The sequence below is a fragment of the Macaca fascicularis genome, chromosome 2 (genome assembly GCF_037993035.2).
Source record: "Macaca fascicularis isolate 582-1 chromosome 2, T2T-MFA8v1.1".
Lineage (NCBI taxonomy): Eukaryota > Metazoa > Chordata > Mammalia > Primates > Cercopithecidae > Macaca > Macaca fascicularis.
This window is the reverse complement of record NC_088376.1, coordinates 2,028,200-2,047,311: the sequence shown is the minus strand read 5'-3', so window position 1 is coordinate 2,047,311 and position 19,112 is coordinate 2,028,200. Positions and strand designations below refer to the sequence as shown.

At 49.1% G+C, this 19,112-nt stretch overlaps 1 long non-coding RNA gene across 1 annotated transcript; it reads left to right on the top strand.

Moving 5' to 3' along the window:
- The first annotated feature begins 7,514 nt into the window (after positions 1 to 7,514).
- LOC141409597 (uncharacterized) lies at positions 7,515 to 17,309 on the top strand. The gene is made up of 2 exons (XR_012430531.1): positions 7,515 to 7,716; positions 8,028 to 17,309. It is a non-coding gene; the product is annotated as an uncharacterized lncRNA (long non-coding RNA).
- Positions 17,310 to 19,112: the final 1,803 nt, after the last annotated feature.

Genomic DNA, 19,112 nt, shown 5'->3' with positions numbered 1-19,112 from the left:
GAGAACCGCAGCGCAGGTGTAGAGGGGCAGCCCGCCGTCTGGAAGGGTCAGCCACTCAGCTAGTCTGTCTTTTTATCCACTCAGCTAGTCCTTGTGGATAATCTCCTTTACGGACCCTCGCTGTGTTAGAAAGAAGGGGAACTGCTTTGTCGTGGACTGTCAGAGTGCCGCGAGCTTCCTGATCATAGACTGCATGGACGGGTTTTTTGTGCCTGATGTGTGCAAAGTTCCCTGCCAGCTCTGGCCAGTAATTCAAAGGAATAAGAAAATTGATAATATAACCATCATCGAAGGGGCGCCAGACACTGTGCTAAGAGCTTTATATGCATTATCCCAGCGCTCCTGGTCTTGAGGAACTGCTGTCGTCTAGAGAAGGTGAAATATTTAGTGTCTGCTGCATGCAGAGTGAGTGGCGTGGACCACCACACTCAGGGGCTCAGAAAAGGGACCTCCAGCTCTGATCTCTCGTTCCCCCTCTAATCTGGAACGTTGAAGTGTCCTGCAGGATTGGGTGCCTCTCCTGTAGCCTGTGATTTATGATTGTGTGTAGCATTGTCCATCCTAAGAGAACAGGAGCAAGTCCTTTTCACTCCAAACATCCGGCACATTGTCTCTGCTTTCTACTATGTTCACTCATGGCCGGGCACAGAGGCGCGGGCTTGTAATCCTGGCATTTTGGGAGGCCAAGGCAGGCAGACCTCTTGAGTGCCTGGGCAACATACTGAGACCCTGTACGTACAAAAAAATTAAAAATTAGCCAGACCTGGTGGCACGCACCTGTAGTCCCAGCTATTTGGGAGGCTGAGGTGGGAGGATCACCTGAGCTCAGGGAGGTTGAGGCTGCTGTGAGCCAAGATCACGCCATTGCGCTCCAGCCTGTGCGATACAGTGTGACCATGTGTTTAAAAAAATAAAAATAATTTTAAAAATAAAATATTCTCTCATAATGGTAATAACAATGACACCAGTGAAAAAGCTAAATAAAGATCAAATTGTCACAAACCCAGGTGCCTGATTCAGGCCTCTTTCTCTCCAGTATGCACATTCTCTACTCCATGTCTTTTGTGTCTACCAATCTGTTGATAACTCCCCAATTTTAATCTCTAGCTCCAACATTCTCTCCCACAAGAGAAGATCCAGAAGATCCAGACTTGCTTTTTTAACTCTCTACTGGTCAATCAACTACTGTATGTCCCAGAGTCACAACATGATGTATCCCAAACTCAACTCTCTCTTTTTTTTGACAGAGCTTCACTCTGTCACCTAGGCTAGAGCAGTGGTGCGATTTCAGCTCACTGCAACCTCTGCCTCCCAGGTTCAAGTGATTCTCCTGCCTCAGCCTCCCAAGTAGCTGGAATTACAGGCATCCACCACCACGCCCAGCTAATTTTTGTATTTTTGGTCGAGATGGGGTTTCACCATGTTGGTCAGGCTGGTCTCAAACTCCTGACCTCAGGTGATCCGCCCACCTCAGTCTCACGGAGTCCTGGGATTACAGGCATGAGCCACTGTGCCTGGCCCCAAACTCAACTCTTATCCTTTGTCCCAGCAGTTTCTCTCCTGTACGGCTGTCACACTTTACGGTACATTTCAGCCCAGGCAGCCCAGCCCTCACAGCCTTCACCCTTTATATCCAATTGAGCAGAAATTCCTGCTGATTCTAGCTCAGAAATGTTGGATTCTGGAATCCAACCCTGCTCTTCATCCTTAGGCTGTTGCCCTGGGTCTAGACCTCATCAGCTCACGTCTGGACCACTTTCATAGCCTCCTGAAACTGGCTCCCCGCCCCCAATCGCGTCCCTCTCCAATGTCGGCTCTACCCAGCAGCCACGGGCATCTTTCTAAAATGTGCATTGGGTCATCTCACACTCTGCTTAAGCCCTTTTACAGGCTTCAGCAGGTTCAGGGGTTCCTCATGAATGCCTAAAGACTGGCAGGTGGGATCCAGGTACCCCATTCCCTCCGCATCCCAGTAATTCCACTTTGATATGTTTCATACATTGGGGTTCTCCATAGAATTTCTTTTGAGAAAGGCAGCTGCTACCCCTCAAAAAAAAATCTAGTAAACCAATGGTCTTTTTTATTCTTTTTAATTCTTTTTTTTTTTTTTGAGACAGGGTCTCACTGTGTTGCCTAGGCTGGAGTGCAGTGGCATAATCAAGGCTCAATGCAGTCTCAACCTTTGGGCTCAGGTGATCCTCCTACCTCAGCCTCCTGAGTAGCTGGGACCACAGGCACACACCACCATGTCTTTTGTAGTTTTAGTAAAGACAGGGGTCTCACCATGTTGTCTGGGCTGGTCTCAAGCAATCTGCCCACCTCGGCCTCCCAAAGTGCTGGAATTATAGGTGTGAGCCACCGCACCCGGCCCCAGTGGTCTTGAAGGATGTGTAGAGACAAGCCAGTTGGTTGGCAACACCAGCAGCCCTCCGCTAGTCTAGCAGCACGCTGGCTCAGTGGGTGGAAGCCTGGACGTCCAGCTGAAACCGGCGCAGATTCCAGTTGAAAGCAGAACATGCCAGCAAGGCTGGAAGTCTGACTGCACAGCTCTGGATCCTCCTACTTGGTCGTGAGCTCTGGGCTCCCCGCTCACTGTGCTTTTCGAGGCAGAGGAGACCAGAGTGCTTCTTGTCCAATGCAACCCTGGTGCATCCGGCCTACTTGCCCTGGCCAAGCTCACCCCTCCACAGGATCACGAGAATTTCTGGGGGGCCATGTGCCTCTTTCTTTGAGCGTGCTCCACATATTAGGGTGTTTGCTTTATTCCACTCAACAGGAATAAAGCAAGTACAGTATTAAGCAGCACAGCAGCATCTCTGAGATCCAAAGTGAAAGCAACAAACCAGGCAGCTCCTGGCTGGAGGAGAAAGTCCAGATGCCTCATTCAGCCTGAGCTCGCCTCCAGCCTCTCTTCACGACTACCGCCCACACTTCACCATCACTGCACACATGACCTGCAGGTGGGTTCCCCCAGCCCGGGCTGCCCACTATTTCCCCGAACACAGAACAAACGCTTCCCACTCTCCAGTCTCTCTGGTAGAGGGTTCCCTTCTTTGGAATGGCCTCTTCTGCCCACCCCAACCCTCCGCATCCCAGAGGCATGGCTTGGACTTCCCTCCTCCATGAAGCCTTCCCCACTGCAATTGCCACCTTGTCCTCTGAACACATGGTGCCACCGTCCCCAGTATCCACCGGCCTCATGACATCTCTTGTATTGTGATTTAATTCTTTGGACTTCTGTCTTGTTTCCACAACTGCACTACAACTTTTTTTTCTTTTGAGACAGAGTTTTGCTCTTGTTGCCCAGGCTGGAGTGCAGTGGCGCCATCTCAGCTCACTGCAACCTCTGCCTCCTGGGTTCAAGCAATTCTCCTGCCTCAGCCTCCCAAGTAGCTGGGATTACAGGCACCTGCCACCACTTCCAGCTAATTTTTTGTATTTTTAGTAGAGATGGGGTTTTACAATGTTGGCCAGGCTGGTCTTGAACTCCTGACCTCAGGTGATCCACCCACCTTGGCCTCCCAAAGTTCTAGGATTACAGGCGTGAGCCACCATGCTTGGCCTACTACAAAGTTTTGGAGGCAGGGGTCATGTGTTATTCCAAAAAATATAGTGTTTTATGCACATAAAGGGGCTTGGTGACTATTTGCTCAAAGAAAGGAGGAGGCTGTGCACAGTGGCTCACACCTGTAATCCCAGCACTTTGGGAGGCCAAGGTGGGTGGATCACCTGAGGTCAGACGTTCAAGACCAGCCTGACCAACATAGTGAAACCCTATCCCTATTAAAAATACAAAAAATTGGCCGGGCGCGGTGGCTCAAGCCTGTAATCCCAGCACTCTGGGAGGCCGAGACGGGCGGATCACGAGGTCGGGAGATCGAGACCATCCTGGTTAACACGGTGAAACCCCGTCTCTACTAAAAAATACAAAAAACTAGCCGGGCGAGGTGGCGGGCGCCTGCAGTCCCAGCTACTCGGGAGGCTGAGGCAGGAGAATGGCGTGAACCCGGGAGGCGGAGCTTGCAGTGAGCTGAGATCCGGCCACTGCACTCCAGCCTGGGTGACAGCGCGAGACTCCGTCTCAAAAAAAAAAACAAAAAACAAAAAACAAAAAATTAGCTGGGCGTGATGGCACATGCCTGTAATCCCAACTACTCGGGAGGCCGAGGCGGGAAAATTGCTGGAACCTGGGAGGTGGAGGTTGCAGTGAGCCGAGATCATGCCACTGCACTCCAGCCTGGGCAACAAAAGTGAAACTTCATCTCCAAAAAAAAAAAAAGAAAGAAAGGAGAAAAGAAACAAAGAGAGGGAAGAAGGAAGGAATGATGGCGGTCAACCCGCTTTGTCTATAATAATTCTCTAGCTGCTGCCCTCTGCAGGTGTGGGGATCTCTTTTCTTTCTTAAACTAAGCTTCATAAGAGTTTGTCACTTGTGGGACTTCTCAGCCTCCCAAGAAGATCAAAGGGAGCCTTAGCTTCTGCCCTTGACCCCCACCCCTGACTGCTTTTCCAGATTGTAACCTATTTGAGACCAGGGGTGGGGGGCTACAGCCAGACTGTGAGAGGAGACACAGCTCAGTGTGCAAGGGAGCTGTGGGGGGAGCTGGGGCTGCTCCGCACTCCAGAGGGGTCTGTGAGAGAGGAGCATCTGGACTGCACCTAAGCAGCGGAGCCATGGGACCTGGAACTGGTGGCTCATCCGGGGCTAAATCATGGTCCTCTCACTCCTGCCTCGGGTTCTCCACTGTGCTGTGGGCTCTCAGCTGCTGGCCACAGACAGGTCCTTCACCTTGGTGGCGGGGCCTGGCTCAGCAGGGAGCTAGAGCCTCCCCCACTTCTCCCAGCTCCCACTTCTCCAGCCCCCACTTCAGCCTCTACTTCTCCAGCCCCCACTTACCCCAGCCCCCAATTCTCTAGCCCCCACTTCTCCCAGCCCCCACTTCTCCAGCCCCTACTTCTCCAGCCCCTACTTCTCCAGCCCCCACTTCTCCCAGCCCCCACTTCTCCCAGCCCCCACTTCTCCCAGCCCCCACTTCTCCAGCCCCTACTTCTCCAGCCCCCACTTCTCCAGCCCCCACTTCTCCCAGCCCTCACTTCTCCAGCCCCCACTTCTCCAGCCTCTACTTATCCCAGCCCCCACTTCTCCAGCCCCCACTTCTCCAGCCTCTACTTATCCCAGCCCCTACTTCTCCAGCCCCCACTTCTCCCAGCCCCCACTTCTCCCAGCCCCTATTTCTCCAGTCCCCACTTCTCCCAGTCCCCACTTCTCCAGCCCCCACTTCTCCAGCCCCCACTTCTCCAGCCCCCACTTCTCCCAGCCCCCACTTCTCCAGCCCCCACTTCTCCAGCCCCCACTTCTCCAGCCTCAGCACATGGCAGGGAGGGGATTTCCTTTGGGGCCTTAACTGGGAATTGTTCTCTCGCCCCACGTCAGCTGGCTACTGGGGGAGAGTGTTCAGTAGTTTCATTTCCCTCATTTGGAACGGAGTTTTTAAGAACCAAGAATTAAAACCGGAAAGAGGAGAGCCCACCGCCCACACTGGTACCATTCAACGCCTCATGATGCCTGTCCTGGAGAAGTGGAGGGGTCAATGCAGAGGCCGAAGGCAGTGCGGAGGTGGGGGTGGGGCTGGGGGGCTTTTCCCAGCAGGTTTTCTCCTCCTGGAGGAAGCGGCGGTCTCCAATCCTGAGATCAACTCCTCTGGCTCCCTGCTGCCCACGGCCTCCCTCAGCCACTGACTCCGGTGACTGACCTCGGTGGGGACACTGCCTCTTCCTGTCCTGAAACACCGACAGTATCAACCTATGATCAGAGTTCAGGTGGTGCAAAGACGACATGGAAGTGTCCTGTCCCTGCCAGGGCGTGCAGTGGGACAGCGAGGGGAAGGGGCACCCATGACTAACCACAGTCTGGTCTAGGGCAGAAAGGACCATGGGGAAAATGGGCATGCGGTGCTGGGAGAGTCCTGGGACGGGGAGAGCACGAAGGGCACAGCCGCTGGGGCAGTGCAGCCCCGACTTTCTGGAAGTGTGCACTGGACCCTCCTGGGGTGGAACCTGGCACGGGGTGGGACACTAAGGATCCGACAAGGAAAATGAGGCCATGCCAAGGAGGAGGCTGCAGGGGGATGACAGCCTCTCTTTGTGCCTCGACAGGACTTTGTTGCTGGCTCTGCCCAGCATTTCCCATGGGGCGTCGCAGCTCATCTGTGCAGTTATGCCTTCCCCCTGGTCAGCGAGTCCTGTCAGAGAGGGCCTCTGGCTTGTTCATATTTGTATGTATCCCCAAGAATACTTAGTCTAGCACCTTGTAGGGCCTAGGCACAGGTTTCTTAAATGAATGAAGGCTAAAGTGTCATTTGCTCTAGAGCCGTTGCAGAGGTTGAGGACTTACTCATTTGTGGTCACTGACAAGTCCTCTGTCTTTTCTTTTTTCTTTCTTTTCTCTCTTTTCTTTCTCTTTCTTTTTTTTTTGACAGTGTTTCACTCTTGTTGCCCACGCTGGAGTGCAATGGCAGGATCTCAGCTCACTGCAACCTCCACCTCGCGGGTTCAAGCGATTCTCCTGCCTCAGCCTCCCAAGTATCTGGGATTGCAGGTGTGCACCACCACATCCGGCTAATTTTTGTAGTTTTAGTAGAGACGAGGTTTCACCATGTTGTCCAGGCTGGTCTCGAACTCCTGACCTTAGGCGATCCGTCCGCCTTGGCCTCCCGAAGTGCTGGGATTACAGGTGTGAGCCACCACGCCCGGCCGAGAAGTCCTTTTTCATAACTGGTGAATATAAATCCCAGAGTCCTTACCACAGGCTCAAGGCCCTGCATGATCCGGGCCCTTCCCTGCTCCCTCTGACTTTATACCCATCACTCTGCTCCTCACTCTGCAAAAACTTGAACACCCTCCGGCAGCTCCTCACTGGAGCCGACTCTGGCTTTGAGCTTCCCTCATTGCTCTTTCCTCGGCCCCACGGCCCCTCCGCCAGATACCCAAGCAAAAGCAAGAAAGTGGTGGATTCCTAGAACCGGGAGGGCGCGGGCTGGGGGGTCAGCGGCAGGTTCCTGAGACGCGGGAGAGGAGGAAGAGCGAACCCAGCCCGCAGGCGCGTCGGCAGCGAGCGGGGCAAGGTGAGAACTGCCACAAAGCAGAGGTCCGAGGGCCCCAGACTCATCTCCCGCCCACGTGCCGCCATATTAAAAGGCAACACGATGCTGTCAGGAAGAACAAAAAAGGAGTTGGAAGAAAAAAAGGAGTTGTAAGTAGAGTAAGAAAAAGAGATTTTTTTCTTTCTCTCCCTTCGCTATCCTAAGACGTAACAGCGAAGGACAAGACCACCAGAGGCTCCCTGCGGGGCCTCGCGAGACCACCACTGGGCTCCCTGCGGGGCCTCGCGAGACCACCAGAGGCTCCCTGCGGGGCCTCGCGAGACCACCATTGGGCTCCCTGCGGGGCCTCGCGAGACCACCAGAGGCTCCCTGCGGGGCCTCGCGAGACCCAGAGCGACCGGAAGGAAGGGCGGGAGGCTCAGCAGCGCCTGCGGTGGGAGGAACGCGCCCTTGTTGATTTCATGGAGGCCCAGGGCGATGGGCCCTGTTCTCCTTCCTGTGTCAAGTGTGGTTTGCTATCAAGTGGTGACAGTTCAGCCACAATCAGGGGAGGCGAGAGGGAGAGGCCCCCGAAGAGGCAGAGGCCCTGCAGCGGTCGCCCTGCACCTATAAGGTGATTGGCTGGAGCGACTCTCAGCCGGGGAGCAGAAGGAATGGTGGGGACTGGGGCTTCTGGGTGGTGCGAGGTCTGTTGGGAGGTGTGGGTTTTAATTGTCAGTTGGGCAGTTTAGCCACACGGGCTGGGGGCAGGGTGGGGTTGGCCGAGGAGGGGAAGCTGGTGAGGCGGAAACAGGGAGGAGTAGGTTTTCTTTCTTCTCACACCAGCAAACCAGAGGAAGCTTAACCTATCAGAACCAGTTACTAGCATAAGCCTAGCCCTGGGCTCAAAGGCTGAATTTTAGACCTTCCACTGCTCCCATGCAGACCCTGTCTCTTCACGACTTCTCACCGCCTTGACCAACATCAGTCACACCAGTGATGCCCTGCTCATTCATCTTGCCAATTCGCTTCTACAGGACCCAGTGCCCGGACGCCACTACTCAGTTACCCCAGCCTTAAAATCTCCTCCACTCTGCCAGGTCCTCACCATTGTGTTCTTGGAGATTTCACTAAAGATTCACCTCCCCAAAACTTTCCCCAGTTAGTCCCACCCTCTTCAACCTACTGTCTCCACTTACGGCAAATGGCACCTAATGCCCTCAGAAGTCAGACTCCTAGCGACTACAATTACCCAAAGTATGGCAGAAAACTGTCTCAAAACCCAGGCAACTCATTCTTGGGAGAAGCTGACTTACTCTTGGCTTCTACCTAGAGAAATAATTCATATTTACAGCTGTGAGAATAGATAGCAAAGAGAGAGAAAAAAGGTGCATAAATATGTAATAACATGGTTTTTTTTTTGTTTTTTTTTGTTTTTTTTGTTTTGAGACGGAGTCTCGCTCTGTCGCCCGGGCTGGAGTGCAGTGGCCGGATCTCAGCTCACTGCAAGCTCCGCCTCCCGGGTTTACGCCATTCTCCTGCCTCAGCCTCCCGAATAGCTGGGACTACAGGCGCCCGCCACCTCGTCCAGCTAGTTTTTTGTATTTTTTTTAGTAGAGACGGGGTTTCACCGTGTTAGCCAGGATGGTCTCGATCTCCTGACCCCGTGATCCGCCCGCCTCGGCCTCCCAGAGTGCTGGGATTACAGGCTTGAGCCACCGCGCCCGGCCCAACATGTTTTTATAATTGCTTTTATGTTCTTCCTGACAGCATCATGTTGCCTTTTAATATGGAGTGTCTGCCACAGCTGTCCAGGAGAGCCCCTCTGTGTCACAGTGAACCTCAGTCACTGACACTCAAAAGAAGGAATTACTTCAACTCAATAATAAACAAATAACCCTGTTTTAAAATGAGCAAAGGGTGTTATCACATTTCTGCAGAAGGATACAAATGGCCAGTAATCATATGAAAAGATGCTTAGTATCATTTGTCATCAGGGAAATGCAAATCAAAACTACAATGAGAGGCCAGGAGCTATGGCTCATCCCTGTAATCCCAGCGCTTTGGGAAGCTGAGGTGGATGGATCGCTTGAGCCCAGGAGTTCAAGCCCAGCCTGGCCAACATGGTGAACCCCCATCTCTACAAAAAATACAAAAATTAGCCGAGCATAGTGGCCTATGCCTGTAATCTCAGCTACTTGGGAGGTTGAGGCAGGAGACTGGCTTGAACCCGGGAAGCAGAGGTTGCAGTGAGCCGAGATTGTGCCATTGCACTCCAGCCTGGGTGACGGGAGTGAAACCCTGTCTAAAAAACCCCAAAAAAGAAAGCTACAATGACATATCACTTTATATGCCCTAGGATGGCTAGGATCAAAAGGTCAAATAATAACAAGTATGTGGAGAAACTGGGACCCTCATACATGGCTGGTGGGAGTGTCAGATGGTGCAGAGACTTTGGAAAGGGGGTCTGGCAGCTCCTCAAAAGGTAAAAGCATGGAGTTATCAGGTGGCTCACAAATTCCATTCCTAGAGACCCAAAAGAAAGGAAGACATGCTGTACAAACCCCTGAATATGAATGTTCAGAACAGCATTAGTCATGATTACTGAGAAGTAGAAACAACCCAAATGTCCATCAACTAACAAGTGGATAAATACAGTATATCCATGCAGTGGAATTCCTTTCTTTCTTTCTCCTTCCTTCCTTCTTTCCTTCTTTCTTTTCTTTCTTTCTTTTTTTTTTTTTTTTTTTTTTTGATGGGGTCTCCTTCTGTCACCCAGGCTGGAATTCAGTGGCGCTATCTCAGCTCACTGCAAACTCCTCCTGGGCTCAAGCAATCCTCCCACCTCAGCCTCCACAATAGTTGGGACCACAGGTAGAGATGGGGTTTCTGCCCAGGCTGGTCTCGAGCTCCTGAGCTCAAGCTATCCACCCGCCTCAGCCTCCCAAAGTGCTGGGAATACTGGTGTGAGCCACTGCATCCAGCCATGCAGTGGAACATTTTTCAGTCGTGGAAGAGAATGAAGTACTGATACATGCTACAACAGGAACAAACTTCGAAAACATTATGCTAAGTGAAAAAAGTCAGTCACAGATGATCACATGATACATGATTTCATTTATGAGTTGTCCAGAAAAGGCAAATATGTAGAGAGAGAAAGATTAGTGGTTACCAGCCGGGTGCAGTGGCTCACGCCTATAATCCCAGCACTTTGGGAGGCCGAGACGGGCGGATCACAAGGTCAGGAGATCGAGACCATCCTGGTTAACACGGTGAAACCCTGTCTCTACTAAAAATACAAAAAACTAGCCAGGCGTGGTGGTGGACCCCTGTAGTCCCAGCTGCTCGGGAGGCTGAGGCAGGAGAATGGTGTGAACCTGGGAGGTGGAGCTTGCCGTGAGCCATGATTGTGCCACTGCACTCCAGCCTGGGCGGCAGAGCAAGACTCCATCTCAAAAAAAAAAAAAAAAGATTAGTGGTTACCTAGGCCTGGGGGTTTGGGGGAAAATGGGAGTGACTGGTAATGGGTATGGGGTTTCCTTTTGAGGTTATGAAAATGTTCTAAAATTGTGGTGATGGTTTCATGACTATGTGAATATGCTAAAAAAAATTGCCTCGTACACATTAAATGTGTAAATTATATGGTAGGTGAGTTATATCTCAATAAAGTTGTTATAAAAATAAACCACTGGTCACTGTGGCTCACACCTGTAATCCCAGCACTTTGGGAGGCCGAGGCGGGTCAATCACAAGGTCAAGAGATCGAGACCATTCTGGCCAACATGGTGAAACCCTGTCTCTACTAAAAATACAAAAAATTATCTGGGTGTAGTGGTGCATGTCTGTAGTCCCAGCTACTCAGGAGGCTGAAGCAGGAGAAGGGCATGAACCCAGGAGGCGGAGATTGCAGTGAGCTGAGATCGCACCACTGCACTGCAGCCTGGCGACAGAGCAAGACTCTGTCTCCAAAAAATAAATAAATAAAATAAAATAAAATAAAGTGATTTAGGCTGGGCACGGTGGCCCACGCCTGTAATCCCAGTACTTTGGGAGGCTGAGGCAGGCAGATCCCCCACGCCTGTAATCCCAGTACTTTGGGAGGCTGAGGCAGGCAGATCCCCCACGCCTGTAATCCCAGTACTTTGGGAGGCTGAGGCAGGCAGATCCCCCACGCCTGTAATCCCAGCACTTTGGGAGGCTGAGGCAGGCAGATCGCCTGAGGTCTGGAGCTTGAGACCAGCCTGACCAACATGGTGAAACTAAAAATACAAAATTAGTTGGTTGTGGTGGCACATGCTTGTAATCCCAGCTACTCAGGAGGCTGAGACAGGAGAATCACTTGAACCGGGGAGGCAGAGGTTGCAGATGAGCCGAGATCGCGCCAGAAAAAAAGAATAGATTAACATAGACTCAGTACACAAGAAAGGGAAGTGCGGCAGCTCACATCTATAATCCCCGGGAAGTGTGATTTGTTTAACAGTTTTTGAAAATCAGAATAAAAAAGATTAGTGCTTAAACTGATACTCTCCAGTTATTTGGAAAATACATTATGTAAAACATGTGGTTTCCTATTATAGTCTAAATCAGATAGAGTATTGGAGCAACTAGCAACATCTTAAAGCTGGTTAAACAGAATGACACAGTATTTTGACCATACTATTTTGAAATACTGCAGTTTCTCTCTGTAGCTGTAGAGTGATTCATGAATATGTATTTGGCTTCTCAAATTAAAAATATTTCACTGCTATTGAACTATTCCTTTAATATCTGTATAAATGTTTTTAAGCATTACATTTTAAGGATTTTGAAGCTTTAGTTTTCTTATTTAAAATACAATTATCGGCCAGGCATGGTGGCTCACACCTGTAATCCCAGCACTTTAGGAGGCCGAGGTGGGTGGATCACAAGGTCAAGAGGTCAGGACCATTCTGGCCAACATGGTGAAACCCTTTCTCTACTGAAAATACAAAAATTAGCTGGGTGTAGTGCGCGCCTGTACTCCCAGCTACTCGGAAGGCTGAAGCAGGAGAATGGTGTGAACCTGGGAGGCGGAGGTTGCAGTGAGCCGAGATCGCACCACTGCACTCCAGCCTGGCGACAGAGCAAGACTCTGTCTCAAATAAAATAAAATAAAATAAAGTAAAATAATCTGGGCCAGGCACGGTGGCCTATGCCTGTAATTCCAGTACTCTGGGAGGCTGAGGTGGGTGGATCCCTTGAGCTCAAGAGTTTGAGACCAGCCTAGGCAACATGGTAAAACCCCATCTCTACAAAAATACAAAATGCAAAAGAATTAGCCAGGCATGGTGGCACGTGCCTGTCGTCCCAGCTACTTGGGAGGCTGAGGCAAAAGGATCATTTGCACCCAGGAGGTCAAGGCTGCCGTGAGCCAAGATTATGCCACTGCACTCCAGCCTGGGTGACAAAGCGAGACCCTGTCTCAAAAACAAAACCAAATTTCAGAATTGCCACAATTATCCTTAACCCCACGTTGGAGATGATTACTAAGGAGATCGTTAATATATAAAATACATTCTACTATATTAAATTATATATCATATTAGTATAATGTATTAAATATAATTATATTAAGAATAATATAAATATTTAAAAATTATATAATTTAAATATATAAAGTATATATTGTTAAATATCAGAAAACTGCAGGAAGTTGGTATTCCTTGTTACGGAGAAGGGGCACTCCTCCCTTTGAGAGCAGAAATGACTCTTCTTCTGCTTGGGGATAAAAGGACGTCCCTAGAGCTGGAATCTATAATAGTCAATATTTGCAGGGGTTGTGTTTGATGGGTGCTCAGCATCTGAACCTCTTTACTGCTAAGGGGAGGCTTTTCTTGCATGGTTTTGGTTGGAAACAGAGGCCTATGCCTCGGAAATTAGGATTTGGTTGCATGATCTGGGCTCAACTGTCTGAAGGTGTGCTAAGAAACATGGGCATGGAGCAAGTATGTGAGGAAGCTGCCTCACTCCAGGGGTGGCAGCTGCAGCCTCTGATGTCCCAGGGAGTCACAGTGATGCAGCTTTCCAAGCAGGCCACCCCCTGGCATGACCACGGCTGTGGGTGCAGCTGCCCACCTCCCCTTGCTGCTGCCATTTGCTCACCTGCATCTCCAGCCTTCACACTGACATTTACCCACTATCCTTCCAATAAATTCCTTTCCCGCTCAAGTGGAATCAGAATCAGTTTCTGTTGTTTGCAGTTAAAAACCCTGACTCATGGGCCGGGCGCAGTGGCTCACTCCTGTAATGCCAGCACTTTGGGAGGCCGAGGCGGGCGGATCACTAGGTCAAGAGATGGAGACCATCCTGGCCAACATGGTAAAACCCTGTCCCTACTAAAAATACAAAAATTAGCTGGGCATGGTGGTGTGCGCCTGTAGTCCCAGCTACTTGAGAGGCTGACACAGGAGAATTGCTTGAACCCGGGAGGTGGAGGTTGCAGAGAGCCAAGATGGCGCCACTGTACTCCAACCTGGTGACAGAGCGAGACTGTCAAAAAACAAAGAAAAACAACAAAACAAACACAAACAAAACCCTGACTCATTCTCCAAGTAGGAAAAAAAAAAAAGCAAACTAAACCCCTCCAAGCTGAGAAAGGTGAGGAGGGAAGGAGGAGAGACAGGGGAAAGAGGTACTAGGATTTGGAAAGGTAAAATACGTTTTTTCCTGGAATTAGCGGAAGGCAATGACAGCAAGTCTTGCCAGAGTAACCCACTGCATCACCTGCACCTGTGTGCAAAGCTACCGGGCTCCCAGGGAAACCAGAACTGCAATTCAATTGGCAAAAGTCAAAAATTACAGTCTACTACCCCAGTGGGAACTGAGTCACTTGAGAGACGGAGTAATGGGATTATTTACAGAGGCAGTAGTGTCTGATATTCTGAGATGATGTTTCTTGGTGGGCTATACTTTAGGGTAAGTTAGGTCTGGGATTGCGTAAAAGAATAGGAGTTAAATGTTAGCCAAAACTGCATAATAAGATAGAAAAACTGAAGTATTTGCAGCATGCTCAAAATATTAGCAGAAAGGTTAACAGACAGTAAATGTTTATAGGTGAAGTAAACTCAAACCAAACTTAAAAATAAGAAACTGATAGAATTGACTTACAGTTGGTTACGTGAGAAGAATATTTGCAGTTTGGGTCAAATTACTATTTAAGCTGTTCTGAAATTACAATTCTACATAATTATAATAACAAACATGATAATTCAAATTATGGACCAGAAGCTAATAGATTCTAAGTATACAGTGACCTATAGGTGGAATTTGATAATACTAAATTTGAAATCTTTCTTTCCTTTGTTTTTTTGTTTTGTTTTGTTTTTTGTTTTGGAGATGAAGTCTCGCTCTGTCACCCAGGCTGGAGTGCAGTGATGCGAGCTTGCCTCACTGCAGCCTCTGCATCCCGGGTTCAAACGATTCTCCTGCCTCAGCCTCCTGAGTAGCTAGGATTACAGGTGCCCCCCACCACGCCGACTTAATTTTTGTATTTTTAGTAGAGATGGGGTTTCACCATGTTGGCCAGTCTGGTCTTGAATTCCTGACCTCATGATCTGCTGTCTCAGCCTCCCAAAGTGCTGGGATTACAGGCGTGAGCCACCGTGCCCGGCCTAAATTTGAAATAATTTCAATGAAATGATACTTCTTTCAATCTAGGGCCCTCTTGATCACATGGACTGGCTGAAAATTATTAATAGAATGTTTGTAAAAGAAACAGATTCACATAGACTTTGTTCTATGAGCAAAAGTGTCCTATTCAGTAGTGGTGTGGCCTGTCTGTGCCTCCATTTCCACATCTGTAAAATGGTGATAATAAGAGTACCTACTTCATGGAATTTTGAAAAATTTAACAGATCAATCCTGTAAGCCCTTAGACACAGCACCTGACGCGTATTAAGAACTCCGTGTTTGTTGTTTTTATTGTGACTGCAGGGTTTTTGTTAAGTGGGGCAAAGTGAGATGTATTCTCAATGACTATGGAAGAGAAGCAGCCTTGGAGAGCCATTTAGTTAAAACGAGATTACTTAAGTAACGCAGAAAATGTGGCATTTCCAAAACTTATTGAAATTTAGGGAGAAAAAGAGCAGAACCATTTAGAGAGGTATCCACAAAGAAGAACTGTTCCACTTGGGAACCCACCACCAATCAAGTGGTCCCAGAGGCGGGGCCACCATTACCCTCCTGCCAGCCACGTCTACAATGAGTGTAAGATGGTCCACAGGCGGGGCCACCATTATCCTCTGCCAGTCACGTCTACAATGAGTGTAAGATGGTCCACAGCGGGGCCATCATTATCCTCTGCCAGCCACGTCTACAATGAGTGTAAGATGGTCCACAGGCGGGGCTGCCATTATCCTCTGCCAGCCACGTCTACAATGAGTGTAAGATGGTCCACAGGCGGGGCTGCCATTATCCTCTGCCAGCCACGTCTAGAATGAGTGTAAGATGGTCCACAGCGGGGCCATCGTTATCCTCTGCCAGCCACGTCTACAATGAGTGTAAGATGGTCCACAGCGGGGCCATCATTATCCTCTGCCAGCCACGTCTACAATGAGTGTAAGATGGTCCACAGCGGGGCCATCATTATCCTCTGCCAGCCACGTCTAGAATGAGTGTAAGATGGTCCGCAGGCAGGAAGAAGAAAAGGTGTTTAAGAAAAACCTGTCTGCATGAATCGTCCGCGGAGAACATGAAGACATCCTGGAAGTAACCAGAAAGCCCTGTGAGGAGTGGAGGGGGTGTGGGGCCGTGGGTCACAGGGATAGAAGGCTAAAGGTGGAAGACAAGAAGAGACACCAGAGAGGCATATCTCTGTCCACTGCAGTGAGAGCTACCCAGCTCTCACAACCAGACTCAGGAAAGAGACCACAGACCCATCCCTATCACAAAGGCAACCCCAAGGTGGGGAGATGCTGATGGGAGATCTTGACATCCTTGGACCTGCTGAAAGTCTGTCCAGCTGGGAAAACTGGCTAGCCATATGTAGAAAGCTGAAACTGGATCCCTTCCTTACACCTTATACAAAAATTAATTCAAGACGGATTAAAGACTTAAATGTCAAACCTAAAACCAGAAAATCCCTAGAAGAAAACCGAGGCAATACCATTCAGGACATAGGCATGGGCAAGGACTTCATGTCTAAAACACCAAAAGCAACGGCAACAAAAGCCAAAATTGAGAAATGAGATCTAATTAAACTAAAGTACTTCTGCACAGCAAAAGAAACTACCATCAGAGTGAACAGGCAACCTACAAAATGGGAGAAAATTTTTGCAATCTATCCATCCGACAAAGCGCTAATATCCAGAATCTACAAAGAACTTAAACAAATTTACAAGAAAAAATCAACCCCATCAAAAAGTAGGTGAAGGATATGAACAGACACTTCTCAAAAGAAGACATTTATGCACCCAATAGACTTGAAAAAATGCTCACCATCACTGGCCATCAGAGAAATGCAAATCAAAACCACAATGAGATACCATCTCACACCAGTTAGAATGGCGATCATTAAAAAGTCAGGAAACAACAGGTGCTGGAGAGGATGTGGAGAAATAGGAACACTTTTACACTGTTGGTGGGACTGTAAACTAGTTCAACCATTGTGGAAAACAGTGTGGCGATTCCTCAAGGATCTAGAACTAGAAATACCATTTGACCCAGCCATCCCATTACTGGGTATATACCCAAAGGATTATAAATCATGCTGCTATAAAGACACATGCACACGTATGTTTATTGCAGCACTATTCACAACAGCAAAGACTTGGAACCAACCCAAATGTCCATCAATGAGAGACTGCATTAAGAAAATGTAGCACATATACACCATGGAATACTATGCAGCCATAAAAAAAAGGATGAGTTCATGACCTTTGTCGGGACATGGATGAAGCTGGAAACCATCATTCTGAGCAAACTATCGCAAGGACAGAAAACCAAACACTGCATCTTCTCACTCATAGGTGGGAATTGAACAATGAGGACACTTGGACACAGGGTGGGGAACATCACACACCGGGGCCTGTTGTAGGGTGGGGGGCTGGGGGAGGGATAGCCTTAGGAGATATACCTAATGTAAATGACGAGTTAATGGGTGCAGCAGCCAACATGGCACATGTATACATGTGTAACAAACCTGCACGTTGTTCACATGTGCCCTAGAACTTAAAGTGTAATAGTAATAATAATAAAGAAAGTCTGTCCAGCTGAAATCAGAGTCTTCAATTTCAGGCGCGTAGAGCAAGAAACAGAGCTTGGGCTCTGGCATCAGACCCTGGCTCGAATGCCCACACCCCGGCCAGATGGGTGAACTTGAGCAAGATACTTCGCATCTCCGTGCCTCTGCTTCCTCATAGTAAAGGTGCCTCTGGCACAGAAAGAACTCAGTAGGCGTCAGCTATTATTATTGCCTGCTGACAATCTCATCTTCCAGCGAGTAGAGGAAGTAGTAAGGGGAACTGCCACTCTGAACTAAATTTGGCCAAAAGGAGGAATTGGTTGGCAGAGTGGAAGTGACAGGAAGCTTGGGAGAAAGCAACTGTGTCTTCTTCCAGTATATAATAGCGAGAGAAATGGTGGGGTCCAGTTAGACGTGGTCCCTGGATTTTACCAATTAAAAGAACATACCATGGCTTGAGACGTTGGAAAGATGCTCAAGAATTGAGTACTTCCTAAGAACATTCACTGTGCCAGTGAAATCTCAATTCAGCAAAAAAGAAGGAAGGGGCTTAAAGAAACCCAAGGTTGCAGATGTTCTTCGATGTGACTGTAGGAGAAGGTGAGCCTGAGCTGAACAGAGGGTGCTTTTGCCCGCAGAGGAACGTAAGATGGAACAAATGGCAGTGTGCTTCCGAGAAAGTGAAAGCCTCACGTGAACTGAGGCCTGTACAAGGACTTCATAAAGTCATATTCAAAGCAAAAAAGGGGATACGCTGTTTGCGGTCAGTGTTGTCATGCTGGTGGGTGACAAGAGAAAGCAGAAACTCCCCAGCGTATGTTGCTTCTGTTTTCTCTGTCGAAGGAGCATTCTTAGAACTGACACGCCCGGAGGAAAACTCAACCCAAAGTGGCAGAAAAAATTGTGACAGACACCCGTTGTGAGACACCCCAGTATCTAGATATGAATTCCAGGAATCTGACCAGAACAAATAATTTTCCAGAGAGTGGGGAGTTTTGCAAATAAATTTCCCTCCAGGCATTGACTAAGGGCCAAACCTCTGGAGACAAGAATTTAGTACAATTTTCAAAAGCGTAAAGACACTCAGTTCCACACGCCACAAGCCATTTTGTTCACTGAGCCCAAGAATGAAAGCCATTTATTAATGAGATGGCGGTGGTCACTAGGGGCCTATGTAGGGAATTAAAGAACCTTTTGGCCGGGTGCGGTGGTTCACGCCTGTAATCCCAGCACTTTGGGAGGCCGAGACGGGCGGATCACGAGGTCAGGAGATCAAGACCATCCTGGTGAACACGGTGAAACCCCATCTCTACTAAACAATACAAGCGGGCGCCAGTAGTCCCAGCTACTTGGGAGGCTGAGGCAGGAGAATGGCGTGAACCCGGGAGGCGGAGCTTGCAGTGAGCTGCGATCGCTCCACTGCAGTCCAGCCTGGGTGACAGAGCGAGACTCCGCCTCAAAAAAAAAAAAAAAACCTTTTGTTCTCAAGAACATGTCTTTGTCAGGCTGGAGTGCAGTGGTGCGATCTCGGCTCACTGCAACCTCTGCCTCTTGGGTTCAAGCAATTCTCCTGCCTCAGCCTCCTGAGTAGCTGGGATTACAGGCACGTGCCACCACACCCCACTAATAATTTTTTTTTTTTTTGAGATGGATTTTTGCTGTTGTTGTCCAGGCTAGAGTGCAATGGTGCCATCTCCGCTCACTGCAACCTCTGCCTCCCAGGTTCAAGTGATTCTCCTGCCTCAGCCTCCCAAGTAGCTGGGATTACAGGTGTGCGCCACCACACCCAGCTCATTTTGTATTTTTAGTAGAGACGGGGTTTCTCCATGTTG